The following is a 16206-nucleotide window of genomic DNA, read 5'->3' on the forward strand; positions in this document are numbered from 1 at the left end:
GTCTCCTCATAACATACAATATGCTTTGCATCCAGGAAGTGCGTAATATAGGTATCCATTCCATTTCATGAGACTTAGGCGCACAGTGTCCTCTCAATCTAGAAAATCCATGTACAATTTTTTGGCTCTCCCTTCATATCAAAGAAGTCTGTTTTTTTTTTTTATGTGGTATTTGCAGTACCTTATATGTTTTTGTCAGTTACTAACTTTTTAAGTTATCTCTACATTTCTAGCCCTCTAGACATAGCAAAAGTCAGGTGGCTTTTTGCAAACAAACTTTTTATTTATTTTATCTTTTAAAAGAAATTATGTAAATTTATGGTATTAAAAGATAAAATATGCCAACATTATGTAATAACAATACATATATATTTTATACATTTTTCAGTTTTTAAACTTTTAAACATCTCTGTTGTCTACTGGCCTTTGTCATTTTCCCAAAAACTCCTCCCAAATTCCCATTTAATTTCTTATGACAACCTTCATTATATCAAAACCATGATAGAGAAAGTGGCTATGTGGAAGGAATATCTATAAATGGCATTTTTGACTAATATCATAAAATCAGTTTCTCTCTCCTAATTCCAAATAAACAAAAACTCTTCTCTTGTTCTTTTAAAAAAATTTTTGTTTGGTTTTTTTAGAGTGAGACTCATTTTAATTTTGATACATTGTAGGTTTTTGAACTATTACTTAGTGTGACCACTTCCTATTTTTTTGCATTGATTCTAATTTGGTTTTTGTTTCCATTTTTATTTAGTGAGTTGTTTCCCTGGTAGACTACTGGTAGTAAAAAGTGGAGTATTACTAAGTGTGGTATTTGTCATCTTGCTTATAACATTCTTTGAGAATATCATTATGTATTATATTTACTGGTTTCTGAATTCTCCATGCATGCACATAGTCATGTCTTAAAAGCATCGGCAAACAGTGCTATTGCATACCAAGTCACATTGTGCCTATATGCCTGTGTGGGTCAAAGGAGACTTTAACATCTAACTGTATCATTGTACCATGTGATGATTTGTCTTTACCTGTAGAGAATGCTGCCATTAGAACTTTACCCCTAGAGATTATTTTCCCATCCACCCTAAATCGGTACATTAGCTTATTATTTTATATTTCTCCTAGGACCATTTTGCCAATACCATATAGGTCTATGGATACTCTACCCATTCTTCTAATTTCACTGCTATTATACAGTTAATAAAAGCAGCTCTGGGATACTCAATGTTGCTAGGTAACAGCAGGATGAAGGTTATATGTGAGTTAAAAGGTTTTAACAGTCACAAGTGTAGAAGTTAAAAAATCTTTAAGTTGGAAGGATGATCTAAAACTCATTAGAGGTTCGTGTTTTGGGAAAGAAACTCTATAGATGTATTTCAGGGAGTTGTAACAAATACATTTTGGTGCAAGCTCTGTTACTAGTATCCCAAACCCAAATAACAATGGCGGATAGGGCATTCAGAGGTTGGCTGGCTACTAATGTTTTCCTTGGGGTTGTAGAACATGAAGGATTAGGGGGTGTATTGAAAATAATGTGGCTCAGGAAGTCCCACCAGTTTGCTTCTCTTATGAACTATCAGTTGATATCAGTTAGCTAGGCTTTATTCTTTCATAGAAATGAAATTTATTAAAGTTCTATAGAAAGAAAAATTGGCCCCAAATGCCTCCCAAAATAAGGGGACAGATTCTCAAGTGTATACAGAGTCCAGAGAAACATGTACGCAAGCTGAGAGTATACAGTGTAGCAAAAGGGATACTTGAATGGCTCCTAGAAATTCTTCCCCCTCAACATAGTTTGCCCCCGCCATGAATTTTTTGCTGTATATAACCTTTTGGTGGGGGCTACTTCATTAGGCACTCAAGAAGTCTTTCCTCAGAGTTCTAATTTGCCCTCAGAATTCCATGAAATCACTGTCTTCATCTGTTTCTGTGATACCAAGATGCCTATGAGAAATTTAAATAAGATGAATTTATGAAATTCACAAGGTCTTTATCTGGTCAACCTCTTCTCTCCTCCTCTTCTTATTGCCCCTCTCACCACCTATTAAGCTTTTTCTGCTAAGAGTTTGGGTTTGGCTGAAAATAAATAAATAAATTCTCCTTGGGGGTGGGGAGCAGAAGGCAGAAGGAGAGAGAGAGAGAGAGAGAGAAATGGCAAGCTAGCTTGAAACCTAAATATATATAATGCATACATACATATACAGATATATACATATTTATATACATGTATAAATATATGTATATTTGTCTATGTATATACATTTAAACCTAGGTTCCAAACTAGCTTGCCATTTTTATTCAAGGTGCACAGGACATAACTGAGTCTCCTCAAGCAATTCTTCAATTCCTCCTATAAAACAGCATTCTATTTAATCTAGAGGCTTTCATTTTTTTTCCAAAGTGATCAAGGACATCTACATCCAATTTAATACCCAAGATTGATTAATCAATTGATTAAAGTTATCTAATTATTATTCATACATTGTACCTATCTTTAATTCAATTGTGAAGTTTGAGTTTCTATAATTATTAATAGATATCAAATTAGAATTACAGTATATATTAAATTAGAATTACAGTATATATTAAATACTGGGTAATGAAAACCATATATGGATTTGCCTAAAGAAGAATAGATATTGACACTCACAGAAATCTCAAAATATCTATTCGCTTCAGGATAGGATAGAAAGTCTAATTCATTCAATGGCTGCTATCAACATTGCTTAATAGGAGAACAATTCCCTTCCCTACAGCCTTCCACCCTCCACTCCCCATTCATTGATCCTGGTGACAACCAGGTTATGAAAGTAGTATGGTGAAATGTAATTAAAGCAGAGTATGGGTAATCATCAATAGCTCTTTTCTCCCATCCATTTTTGTGCTTACATTCCGTAAACTCTTTCCTTCAATGACAGTTCCTTCAATTATAATTGTCTGGCTTACTTGACTGAATTTTTTCTGGTCTTATAGGTACATATTGAAAATTATTACAGTAGTTCATACATATCTATATCTATAGATATAGATTTGTGTACATATGTGTATCTGTACACACATATAAACACACACATATATATGTATATATATATTATATATATATATATATACACATCTTGTAAGAATGTATGAGATGTATTGAGGGGGAAAAGATGGACAAAAAGGGAATTACTGCCATAATGATTTGTGATTTTTTATAAAATATTTAAGAAGATAGCTGAATGTTTTCTGACATGCATTAAGAATATTCAAGGATTTTTTAAGTACCATGCAAACTTTTGTCCAAACAATGTTGAAAGGCTTAAATACTTTAATCAACAAAATGATGAACTAGAATTCCAGAGGCCCCTTGATAAAACATGCTACCACCTTGTGTCAAAGAGGTAATAAATTCAGGGCACAGGATGAGATATTATCTTTTGGGGGGGACATGGTCAATGCAGTAGTTTGTTTTGTTTGTATATTTCTTACAAAGATTTTCTTTTTCTTTCTTTTTTAAAAAATTGGGTTGGAAGGGGCAGCTGGGTAGCTCAGTGGATTTAGAGTCAGGCCCAGAGACTCCTGGGTTCAAATATGACCTCAGACACTTCCTAGCTCTAGGTCCAGCACTCTATCCAATCCATTATTTTTTCAGAATATACTAAGCAACAATTTTTGTAAATTTATTCTAACATTCCTCATCTTTCTTGGCCACAAAATATAAGTCTTAGAAAGTTAACTAGTCCATTGCAAAGTTCTCTGATTCCTAATTCAATTGCCTCTGTTATCTAGAGAAGATAAGTATTTAGTGTGTTATTTTAGCTAATATGGGGTGGGGGAGAGAGGATAAAAAAAATGGAGAGTGGGAGAGTGCAAAAAGAATAAGCTAGAAGATAGATTCTGAGTTTACAGGTGGATAGAAAGTTGTTTGTTTTTTTTTTTTGTAGGTGGTACTGTGGATAAAGTGATGGGCCAGTCCAAGTTCAAAAGTAGCCAAGTCATTGGACTTTTTCCTACCTGCATTCTAATCTATAAACTGGGGATAATAATAGCATCCAGCCCCAAAGTAGTTGTGAGGATCAAATGAGAAAATATTTGAAAAGCACTTTACAAACTTTAAAGTACTATATCAACAACTAAACTAATAGAAATCATATGATTATCTCAATAGATGCAGAAAAAGCCTTTGACAGAATACATCTATTCCTACTGAAAACACTAGAAAGTATAGAAATAGAAGGCCATTAATCAAAATAATAAACAGTATTTATTTAAAACCATCAACAAGTATCATCCGTAATGGGAATAATTTAGATGTCTTCCCAATAAGATTGGGAGTGAAGCAGGGATGCCCATTATCACCACTATTTAATATTGTACCAGAAATGGTAGCAGTAGCAATTAGAGAAGAAAAAGAAATTGAAGGGATTAAAATAGGCAATGAGGAAACTAAACTATCACTCTTTGCAGATAACATGATGGTATGCCAAGAGAATCCAAGAAAATCAATTAAAAAACTAATAGAAATAATCAATAATGTTAGTAAAGTTACAGAGTACAAAATAAACCCACATAAATCATCAACATTCCTATATGTTTCCAACAAAACCCAGCAGCAAGAGTTAGAAAGAGAAATTCCATTTAAAATCACTCTAGACAATATAACATACCTGGGGATCTATTTGCCATGACAAATTCAGGAATTATATGAACTTGACTACAAAACACTCTTCACACAAATAAAACTAGATCTAAACAATTGGAAAAATATCAATTGCTCATGGGTAGGATGAGCTAATATAATAAAAATGACGATCCTACCTAAATTAATTTACTTATTCAGTGCTATACCTATCAAACCACCAACATACTTTTTTATAGAATTAGAAAAAAATTATTAGAAAATTCTTCTGGAAGAACAAAAGATCAAGGCTATCAAAGGAACTAATAAAAATGTGAAGGATGGAGGCTAAGAAATACTGGATCTCAAACTATACTCTAAAACAGTGATCATCAAAACTATATGGATAGGGGGCAGCTGGGTAGCTCAGTGGATTGAGAGTCAGGCCTAGAGATGGGAGGTCCTAGGTTCAAATCTGGCCTCAGAGACTTCCCAGCTGTGTGACCCTGGGCAAGTCACTTGACCCCCATTGCCCACCCTTACCACTCTTCCACCAAGGAGCCAATACACAGAAGTTAAGGGTTTAAAAAAACTATATGGATATATAGAGATAGAAGTGTGGATCAGTGGAATAGACTTGAGGTAAAAGACAGTAGCAAGATAGTGTTCAATAAACTCAAAGATCTCAGCTTTTGGGGAAAGAACCCACTATTTGAAAAAAACTGCTGAGATAATTGGAAAACAGTATGGAAGAAATTAGGTTTAGATGAACATCTTACACCTTAAAACAAGATTAACTCAGAGTAGGTAAATGACTTAGATATAAAATGGGAAATCATAAACAAATTAGGTGAACACAGAATAGTATGTATACCTGTCAGATCTATGGGAAAGGAAATAATTTAAGACCAAGTAGGAGATAGAGTGAACTACAAAATATAAAATGAATAATTTTGATTATATTAAATTAAAAAGTTTCTGTCTAAACAAAACCAATGCAACCAAAATTAGAAGGGAAGGAACAAATTGGAAAAAAAAATTAAAAACCTCTGACAAAGGTCTCGTTTCTCAAATTTATAAGGAGCTAAGTCAATTGTACAAAAAAAAAACAAAAACAAGCCTTTCCCCAGTTGACAAATTGTCAAGGGGCATGAATAGGCAGTTTTCAAATAAAGAAATCAAAACTATCAATAAGCACATAAACAAGTGTTCCAAATCTCTCATAATTTGAGAAATGTAAATCAAAGCAATGCTGAGGTACTACCTCACATCTAGCAGATTGACCAATATGACAGTAAAGGAAAATAATAGATGTTGGAGGGGTGTTGGCAAAATTGGGACACTAATGCATTGCTGGTGGAGTTGTGAATTAACCCAGCCATTCTGGAAGGCAATAGGAATTATGTGTAAATGGCTTCAAAAGAATGCGTACCCTTTCGTCCAGTAATACCACTACAAGGTTTGTTTCCCAAAGAGATAATAAGAAAAAATACTTGTACAAAAATATTCATAGTCACACTCTTTGTGGTGGCAAAAAAAACCCTGGAAAACAAAGGATTGCCCCTTGATTGGGGAATGACTGAACAAATTGTGGTATGTGATGGTGATGGAGCTATTGTGCTATAAGGATGATGATCTGGAGGATTTCTATATGAACTAGGAGAACCTCAATGAACTGATGCAAAGTGAAATGAGCAGAACTGGGACAACATTGTGCACAGAAAGTAAAACATTGTGGAACATACAATGTAATAGATTTTGCTACTAGTAGCAATGCAACAATCCAGGACACTCCTGAAGGACTTATTATGAAAGAATGCTATCCACATTGAGAGAAAGAACTATGAAAGTAGAAATGAAATGCAAAAGCAAAACATATGACATCACTTATCACATGTATATATGGTTATATGATTTGGAGTTTAGGCTTTAAAAAATCATTCTAGAGCCAAAATGAATAATATGGAAATAGTTATCAAGTGATAATATATTTGTACAAACCAGTGGAATTGCTTGTCAGCTCTGGGAGTGAGGAGGGAAGAGAGGAGGGAAAGAAAATGAATCATGTAAACATGGAAATATATTTTAAAATTTAAAAAAATTTAAAACAACAACTTAAAGTGATGTAGGAGATCGATGGTGATAATAGGTGGAAATTCCCTTAGAGATCATTTGTTTTTACCCACTAATATTGCAGGTGAATAAATGAGCCTCAAAAACATTAAAAAAAAACTTTAAAGTACTATAAAATGCTAGCCATTATTTTTGTTATTGCTATTATTAAGTAGAATGACATATTGAATCATATTCAATAAGTATTTATTAATTGCATGTTGAGCACTAAATCTTGGAGATACAAAGGTCAAAGTGAAAGCAATTCCTGACCTCAAGAGTCTTATATTCTAATATATTAGATGACATAATAATAAATAAGACCAAGTGAAAAATGTTAGTTTTTATTCATATATATGAAATGTATATTTGTATGAGACAATGACTCTGGGGTCACATTCACATGAAGCCTTAGATCCAATCCCGAGGGCTAATCCCTAAAGAATTGGTTTATATCTTTGGCTTCTGTCCCCACCCCAGAAACCCTAGTGAAGTCTTCCAATAAAATTGAGGAATTGCTCATATCTAGACTTCCCCACATGTAGGTGACTATGTTTCCAATGCCCATGGAAATATGCAATATAGATTTCAGGTGTGAAACAGCTTTTTTTTGTAAAATATGCAAAGGATTCATAGGAACCAATGAATACATATTGACATAAAACGCTCAAATACCTGGGTATATTCTTAGGAAATTAAAGACCCTTGGGGAGACTGCTTTAAAAAATGCACCTCTGGTTGTATGTATAAATGTATAATTCTCAGCAATAGGAGAGCTAGCACCATCCAGATCTCTTGTTTCTACCTATCACACATTAAACCATTGGTAGTAATCCACTGAAGATCCTGTTTCTTCTCCAACAAGCATATTTTTGAGGGAATCTTCTCCATATGAAAGTTGATGTTCAAATGCCTGAACTCTGGAATTCTAGAATTTAGGACTACCCAAAAGGTAGTTTCCATTCTAGGGCTTCCAAGGGATACTTCTTTCTCCTCTACCTAACTAAGGCTAGCTGCTGGAATTGTGATGCCAGAAAAATGCAAACTACTTCTCACTCTATACAGAAAATTAAGAGTGCAGGAATAGTGTTTTTGAACTATCTCAGGCTATTTTCAAGGCTGTCTATCCCTAACATGTGCTTCTCATATAAAGCATTATTTCTCTTCCTGATGGGGAAGTGGGAATAAATATGGACATAAATTCCTTGCCATATCCTGGAAGGCAAGAAGACTAAAGGGGGGAAAAGAAGGAAGGATTCTTGTAGGTTGACTAAAATAAGAGGGTTGAAGAGAGGAGGGGGGAGGGAGCAAGACAGGAAGGGATCATGAAGAGAAAGAGTAGTCAAGTAGCCAATTATTATGTAATCTCCACAGACTATCATTGTTACCAAACAATGACCCATGCCCTATAATCTTATCAGGTTGATTGGGGAGCTCCTCAAATTAATCAGAGCCTCCTTAGATTCAACCTTTTACATATGTGTGCAACAAAGGAAAATTTAATTCCAACTGGACCCAATAGAACCATATCAATTCTCTCATTTGGACTGTGGCTCCAGCCATTAGATCACAGTATATACCCTGTTGGTGCCTCAGTGCTGAGCAAGAGAGTAATCTCATCTCTAAACTCTTGTGACTTTAACCCTCAGAAGTCTTAGGAAAGGATCTGACCTTCCAAGGGTGCTTCCGAGCAGAAATCAAGCCAGACCCTTGAGACCTTCTGCCACTGGAATTGAATGTAAGTTGTAGAGTAGAGCTAAATGTTTAGTATTCAGCCTAAACAAGACCACCTTCAAACATGTAGCAAAGTCAAATGGCTATTGATCTACTCTTTGCTGCTAGCAGGTTGACCTGGGATATTGATCAAGTCTTCACTTTAGCAAAAGTGCTAAGTGTCTCTTTCAGGCTTCCAGAGTTATCTCTTTGACAGGTTTGTAACCCGTACAATTCATGCTTAGTAATGTCTATGCAATCTGTAATATCTACAAATTATTGCTATTACTGACAGGGTTGTATTTGGTCTTTGAAAATGTTTGTTTCAAAGAACAGTTTCTAGCAGTTTGGCAGAAATTAGGTTTAGACCAACATATTACACTGTATGCATTATAACCTCAAAAATAATACATGACCCAAATATTAAAAGTCATTACATTTTCAAAATTAGAGAAATATATCAGGAACTTTTCATAGCTATATATAGGGGGATAGGAGAGTTCATAACTAAATAAAGTATAAAGGCTGATAAAAAAGATTAAATAATTTCAATTACAAGAAATTTTAAAATCTTTACCTAAACAAAATCAATGCAGTTATCAATGCAAAGAAATTTTAAATTGGGACTCTACAAAAGACATCTCTAATAATGATCTGATTTCCAAGATATACAGGGAATTTATATGAGACCTAGAATCATTTACCAGTGATTAGGCAAAGAATGTGAACAAATAGTTTTAGAATAATTGCAAACAAGTACTACTACCATAGTAGCATCAGTAGTAACAAAAACAACTAGTATTTATGTAGAACATTTTGCAAAATCATTTACTTGAGTTTTCTCATTTCATCTTCAAAACAACTTTGTGAGGTAGTTTCTATTATTATACCCATTTTACAGGTGAGGAAACTGAGACTAGATGAGAATAAGTGACTTGCCCATGATTACATAGATGTAAACACTGAGGCAAGATTTGATCTCGTCTTCCTGATCCCAAATCTAGCACTCTATGTATTTGGCTACATAACTGTCTAATTCCCTAGTCATTTTTCAAATTCAAATCAGTATAATTCTGAGGCTTCTCCTTATGCCCATCAAATTAGAAAAAAATGAAAAAAGATGAAAATTATATTGGAGGGACAATAGAAAGAAATAACACTAATACTTGATTGGTGGAACTATAATTGTTAAAATCATTCCAGATAGCCATGTGGAATTACACTAAAATGTTAATAATATGGCCATATTTCAACCCTGAAATCTGACTGCTAAGAATAAATCTGAAAACCAAAGCCAGAAAACAAGGTCCTAAAATATTCTTAAGGACACTTTTTTTTTGGTAATAGCAAAGGACTGGAAGCAACCGGATGCCCCTTACTTAGCAAATAACTAAATAAATTGTACTAGGAATAAGCAATTGAATATTATTGTCCTATAAGAAATCAGAAGAATTCAGAGAGGCAGAGAGATTTATATGATCTGAATGAAATAAGTGGAACTAGGAAAAATATGCATAATGTCTACAATATTTCTTCTGACCACTATTAATCTGCCTTAATATTAATCTTAATCTGACTTAATCTACTTTCCTCACTTTACCATGCATCCTCTTATTTTCACTTAGTCCCTTCACCCTTCTAGTTCCCTATTGGATATAGAGATATATGAATTATAGATACAGATATATAGATTGTATACCTATATATCTCTATCTCTATGTACTTATCTACCTATCTACCCTACCTACCAAGCTACCTATCTATATCTATCTATCTATCTATCTGTCTGTCTGTCTATCTATCTATCTATCCAGTTGGGTAATAGAATTCATCTTACCCAACAGGGAAGTAGGAGGGGAAGGAGGGGGGTTAGGAGAAAAGAAGAGTATAGTAAAGGAAGAGGGCATATTAAGTTAGATTAAGAAAATGTATGTTTATATAATATTTATAACTAGTTTAAATGAGAGTTATGTTCAAATATTGTCTTTTCTCTCTCCCTCTCACTTTCTCCTCCATTTTAAAAACTCTTCCTTGCGTGCCTCTTTTGAGATAATTTTTCACTTTCATCCTCTCTCTTCCTCCTCCTAATACATCACTCTTTCTCAATCTTCAATTTTTCTTTGAAGATCATTCCAACATATTAAATTCATACACATGCTCTCTAAGTAGACAACATCTAACTACCATAATGATGATAAAATTCTTGGGAGTTACATGTATCATCTTTCCAATCAGGAATTTAGCTTGATCTTAAATTCCTCATCATTTCTTATCCATATTTACCTTTAATGCCACTTTCAAGACTTGTATGTGAGTGTCCCATTTTCTGTTCAGCTCTGGTCTTTTCATCAGAAATGCTTGAAAGCCCTATATTTAATTAAACTCCGGTGTTTTCCCCCTGTAGAGATTATACTCAGTTTTTCTAAGTAATTTATTCTTTGTTGTAATCTTAGCTCCTTTTTGTTCCTGGAATACCATATTCTAAGTCCTCCACTCCTTTACAGTGGTACCTGCTAATTCCTGTGTGACCTTTATCACAACTTCATAGTATTTGAATTATTTCTTTCTGGTAATTTTTAGCATTTTCTCCTGGACCTGTAAGTTCTATAATATTCCTATGAGTTTTCATTTTGAAATCTCTTTCTGGAACTCATCAATGGTCTTAATTCAATTTTTGTTTTATCTTCTGATACTTGCATTTGTGGGTGGTTTTACTTTATAATTTGTTGAGATATTATGTCTAGTTTTTTATTTTATCATAACTTTCAGAAAGCCTAATAATTGTTAAAATAACTCCTCCTTGACCTATTTTCCTGATCAGTTAATTTTCAAATGAGATATTTCAACTTTTCTTCAATTTTTTCCTTCCTTTGACTTTGTATTTATTGTTTCTTAATGTCTTATGGAGTCATTAGCTTCTACTTGATCAATTAATTCTAATTTTTAAAGAATTATTTTTTCAGTGAGATTTTATACCTCCTTTTCCATTTAGACAACACTATTTTTAAATAATTATTTTCTTCAGTATTTTTGTGCCTATTTTACCAAGCCATAATTCTCTTTACATAATTTTCTTGCATTGCTCTCATTTCTTTTACTAAGTTTTACTCTACAAGCCTTATTTGATTTTTAAAATTTTTACATTGCTCCTTTTTCTCTTTCTTGAGCTCCTCTCAGAAATCTTACTGAGCTTGTGTCCAATCTATATTTTTCGTTGAGACTTTGTTGACATTTTTGTCATTGTCTTCTTCTGAGTTTGTATCTTGAGCTTCTCTGTAACCATAGTAGATTTTTATGATCAGGTTCTTACAGTTTGTTCATTTTTCAAGGATATTTATTGAAATTGGAATTAATGTTATATTTGGGCTCTGTTTACCTCTGGAGAGGGTGTTGGTGATCGTGTCACTGTTCTGAGATTCAGTAGTGCCACCTGGCAACCTAATTCCAATTCTTAGTCACAAAAAGTTCCCTAGGGCACTATGAAGATAAGAAACTTGCTCAGAGTGACATAGCCAATATGTGTCAGAGGTAGTTTATCATTGACTCTGAGTTGGTTTCCTCTCTAACATGTGTTTCAGTAATTTCAGTTTTATCCAACTCTTTGTGACTCCATTTGGGGTTTTCTTGGAAAAGATACTGGAGTGGTTTGTCATTTCTTTCTTCAGCTCATTTTACAGATGAGACAAGCAGGATTAGGTGACTTGCTCAGGGTCACACAGTTAAGTGTCTGAGGCCAGATTTGAATTCAGGAAGATGAATCCTCCTGACTTCAGGTCCTGTTTGCCACCAAGCTACCTCTTTATCTAATACACTGCTGCATCTTTCCAGACTATAACAAGATGCTAAAGAAAGATTTTTAGTATTTTGTATCAGTTCAGGTCCTTTGTGAAAATTATAATAGCTCACATTCAGAGAATTTAATATTTAGAAAGTACCTTACATACATTATCTCATTTTATCCTTACAAGAACCATGAAAGATCAGTGCTATTACTACCTTACATATGGGCTCAAGGGTCATAATGTTAATAAGTGTTTGATGATTGATTTAAATCTAGGTCTACTTGACTTCTACTTTTCTACATATAAGCTTTTGAAGAAAGTAGAGAAAATCATGCAATCATTCTGACTAAGTCCACTACAAATTTATGTTACACAAGCTCAACTAGACCCTCATTGCTACTAGGCAATTCTCTTTTCCCTCTTAGCCTCCTTTCCATATCAGCTCTTCCAAACCATCTTATCCCTTCTCCTCCAGTCTCCTGTGATTCCCCACTTCCCCACCATCTCAGTCAAGAAAAATGACATATTTTATAGAAAAAATGAGGCCATTTACCATGAACTCCCTCTTCTCCCCTTTTTCTCATCTCATATTATTTAAGCAACTTCCACTACTGCTTGGACTGTTGCAATAGCCTGCTTGTGGGTCTGCTTGCTTCAAATCTCTTCCCACTTTAATCCATCTTCCATTCAGCTGCCAAAAGTGTAGGTTTGACCATGTAGGTTCCCACCTACTAAATAAACAGTAGTTGTTCTCTTTTACCTGTAATATCAAATACAAAATCCTCTGTCATTCAAAGCCTTTCATAACTTAGCACCCTCCTACCTTTTTTGTTCTCTCTATCGTACTCCCTAACATGTATTCTTCAATCTAGTCACAATGGCCTCCTGGCTGTAACATAAAGAAGATCTTTTTCCTCTCAACTCTGGGCATATTTTTTGGTTGATCCTCATGCCTTGAATGGTCTCCTTTTTTCTTCTCATCTCCATTTCCTAGCTTCCTTCAAATCCCAACTAAAACCTCATCTTCTATGAGAAGTCTTTTTCGACTCTTCTTATTCTCATGTTGCCTTTTATTTTTTTCCTGCATATAGTCTATATATTTTAATATATGCCTAATTGTTTGTCTATTGTCTTGCCCATTAGAGTATGGGCTTCTTGAAGGCAAAAACTGTCTTCTACCTTTTTTTTGTATCCTGTTAGAATGGTACCTGGAAAATATAATGTTTAATAAATACTTATCAAGTGACAAGTCTCAATCCACTACACCATAGTGTCTTTCCCTGAAAGCATTCCCCTATGGAAACATAAAAATATTTTTAGTTTCTCTAGAAATATTGAAAAATAGTATGAATATCTCCAGCCTAACACCCTTTGCCAGACCTTTCAGACCTTTCCCTTTAGGAAAGCAGAAAAAATTTCAAAGCTAGTGCTTTCCTTCGAAATGGATAAGAAAGTGATTGCCAAATTTAACTCTTCTTTTTGTTGTTCAATCATGACAGATTCTTTCTGACTCCATTTAGGAGTATTGGAATAGTTTGCCATTTCCTTCTCTAGTTCATTTTACAGATGAGAAAACTTAGGAAAACAGGGTCAAATGACTTGCTTAGAGTCACACAGTTAAGATTCTAAAGTGGTTTCCATTTCCTTCTCCAGCTCATTTTATGGATGAGGAAATTGAGGCAAACAGGGTTAAGTGACTTACCATACAACTAGGAAGTGTCTGAGGCTAGATTTGAACTCATGGAAATGAATCTTCCTGACTATAGGCCCAGCACTCTATCTAACCAATGTATCACTGAGCCACCTTTTTTCTGGATAAGATTATTGTCTTTCCACCTACATGAAGTGATTTGGTTTTAACCCTCCAAAATGTAGTGTCCTCTTTTATATTCAAGGTTATGACATTAATTAGAAGAAGGAACTCTTCAGTCCTTAAGGGGGAATGAGTTACTCCTCTGAAATATTAACCCAAAACATTATATTAAAGTATTATCTTTTCTTTGTTTGAGATTCCTATAAATGTTCCCTCAAATCATCTTGGGATACAGAGTTATATCGGAGGTCATAGGAGACGTTATGTTATATTAAATAAAATTATTTCTAGCAGACTTGAGTTTAAACCACCGAGTACCGTTTTAGTTATATTTTGTCTTCAGCACCACATTAGTGTGCCATCATCATTATAAGCAATTTAACATCTCCTCCAGAATTATTTTAAGTACTATGTGGCCTTTCCAATAGAGTCCTCTTCTGATGACTCATTGTCCTTATCAATGTGATTCTGGGTTCTTGAAGACTAAAAGTGCTGACAACTCCTATCAATTTCTTCATCATTGTATTAGACAATTTTATGAAAGGCAGCTTGGTGGTACAGCAGATAGAGCACTGGGCTTGGAATCAGAAAGAATTATCTTCATGAGTTCAAATCTGGCCTCAGACATGTGGGTGTCTAGCGGGGTGACCTTGGCAAGTCACTTAACCCTGTTTGCCTCATTTCCTTCATTTATAAAATGAGCTGGAGAGGGAAATGGCAAACCACTCCAGTGTTTTTGTCAAGAAAACTCCAAAAGGAATCACAAAGAGTCAGACACCACTGAAATCACTGGACAACAACAAATAAAGGTCTTTGTAAACTTTAAGGATATTTTATTTTTATTTTTTTACTTAAGTATTTTTCCATGGTTACATAATTCATGTTCTTTCCCTCCCCTTTTTTTCCTGCCCCTCCCAAAGCTGACTTGCAATTCTACTAGGTTATACTTGTATTATCACTCAATATCTATTTCCATATTATTCATTTTTGTAGTCATCTTTTAAAAACCAAAACCTCACATCCAATACTTATATAAACAAGTGAAAAAATCAAATGTTCTCCTGTGTTTCTACTCCCACAGTTCTTTCTCTTGATGTGGATGGCATTCTTTCTCAGCAGTCCCTTGGGATTGTCCTGGATCATTGTATTATTATCAGTAGCAAAGTCAATTACATATGATTGTCCCACAATGTTTCAGTCTCTGTATAATGTTCTCCTGGTTCTGCTCATTTCACTCCACATTAGTTCATGGAGACTCTTCCAGCTCATATGGAAATCAAACAGTTCATCATTCCTTATAGCACAGTAGTATTCCATCACCATCATATACCACAATTTGTTCAGTCATTCCTCAATTGAGGGACACCTCCTCATTTTCCAATTTTTTGCCACCACAAAAAGCACAGCTATGAATATTTTTGTACAAACATTTTTCATTATTATCTCTTTGGGGTACAAATCTAGTAGTGGTATTGCTAGTTCAAAAGGTATGCATTCTTTTAAAGCCCTTTGGGCGTAATTCCAAATTTTACAAACTTTGAAATCCTATATGTCAGTTACTATTATCTAGTTCAAGACAGACCAAATCAAGGTTTGGCAACAGATCTTGTACACCTAATATCTAGAGGCACAATATGTGGATCAGTAGATAGAGAGCTAAATCATTGACTAACCATGTGACCTTGGGCAAGCCATTTAACCTCTGTCAACCTCAGTTTCTTCAACTATAAAACGAGGTTGATAGAAGCACCTATATTCATTAAGGCACAGAAGAAGCAGTGATCTACCCAAGTGGAGGGAAGATTTATATAGATGATAATTCAGGGGGAAAAATTTTTTGACTGGGGAGAACTTTGAACCTGCATTACAAAGTAGATAAGGGAAATTCAGAAAAGATTTATTGAGCTCTTAGCATCATTTATTTCAGATTTAGTGTCACAAGAAATAGATAGGAACTGAAGGATCAGAGTTAGAAGGAACTCTTGAGATCATCTAGTCCAGTGATGACAAACTCAAATGGAAATGAGAGCCACTAACCCATACATATACTTGCAGGTTACATTAACAATTTAAAAGTGTAATTTTATCTGTTTTATTGTATTTTTATTTATTTTTTAAAGTATTTCCCATTTACAGTTTAATCTGGTTTGGTTGTACTCCCATTGTCTCATTTTGCAGAT

Source organism: Gracilinanus agilis, chromosome 6 (genome assembly GCF_016433145.1).
Source record: "Gracilinanus agilis isolate LMUSP501 chromosome 6, AgileGrace, whole genome shotgun sequence".
In the NCBI taxonomy this organism is placed as follows: domain Eukaryota; kingdom Metazoa; phylum Chordata; class Mammalia; order Didelphimorphia; family Didelphidae; genus Gracilinanus; species Gracilinanus agilis.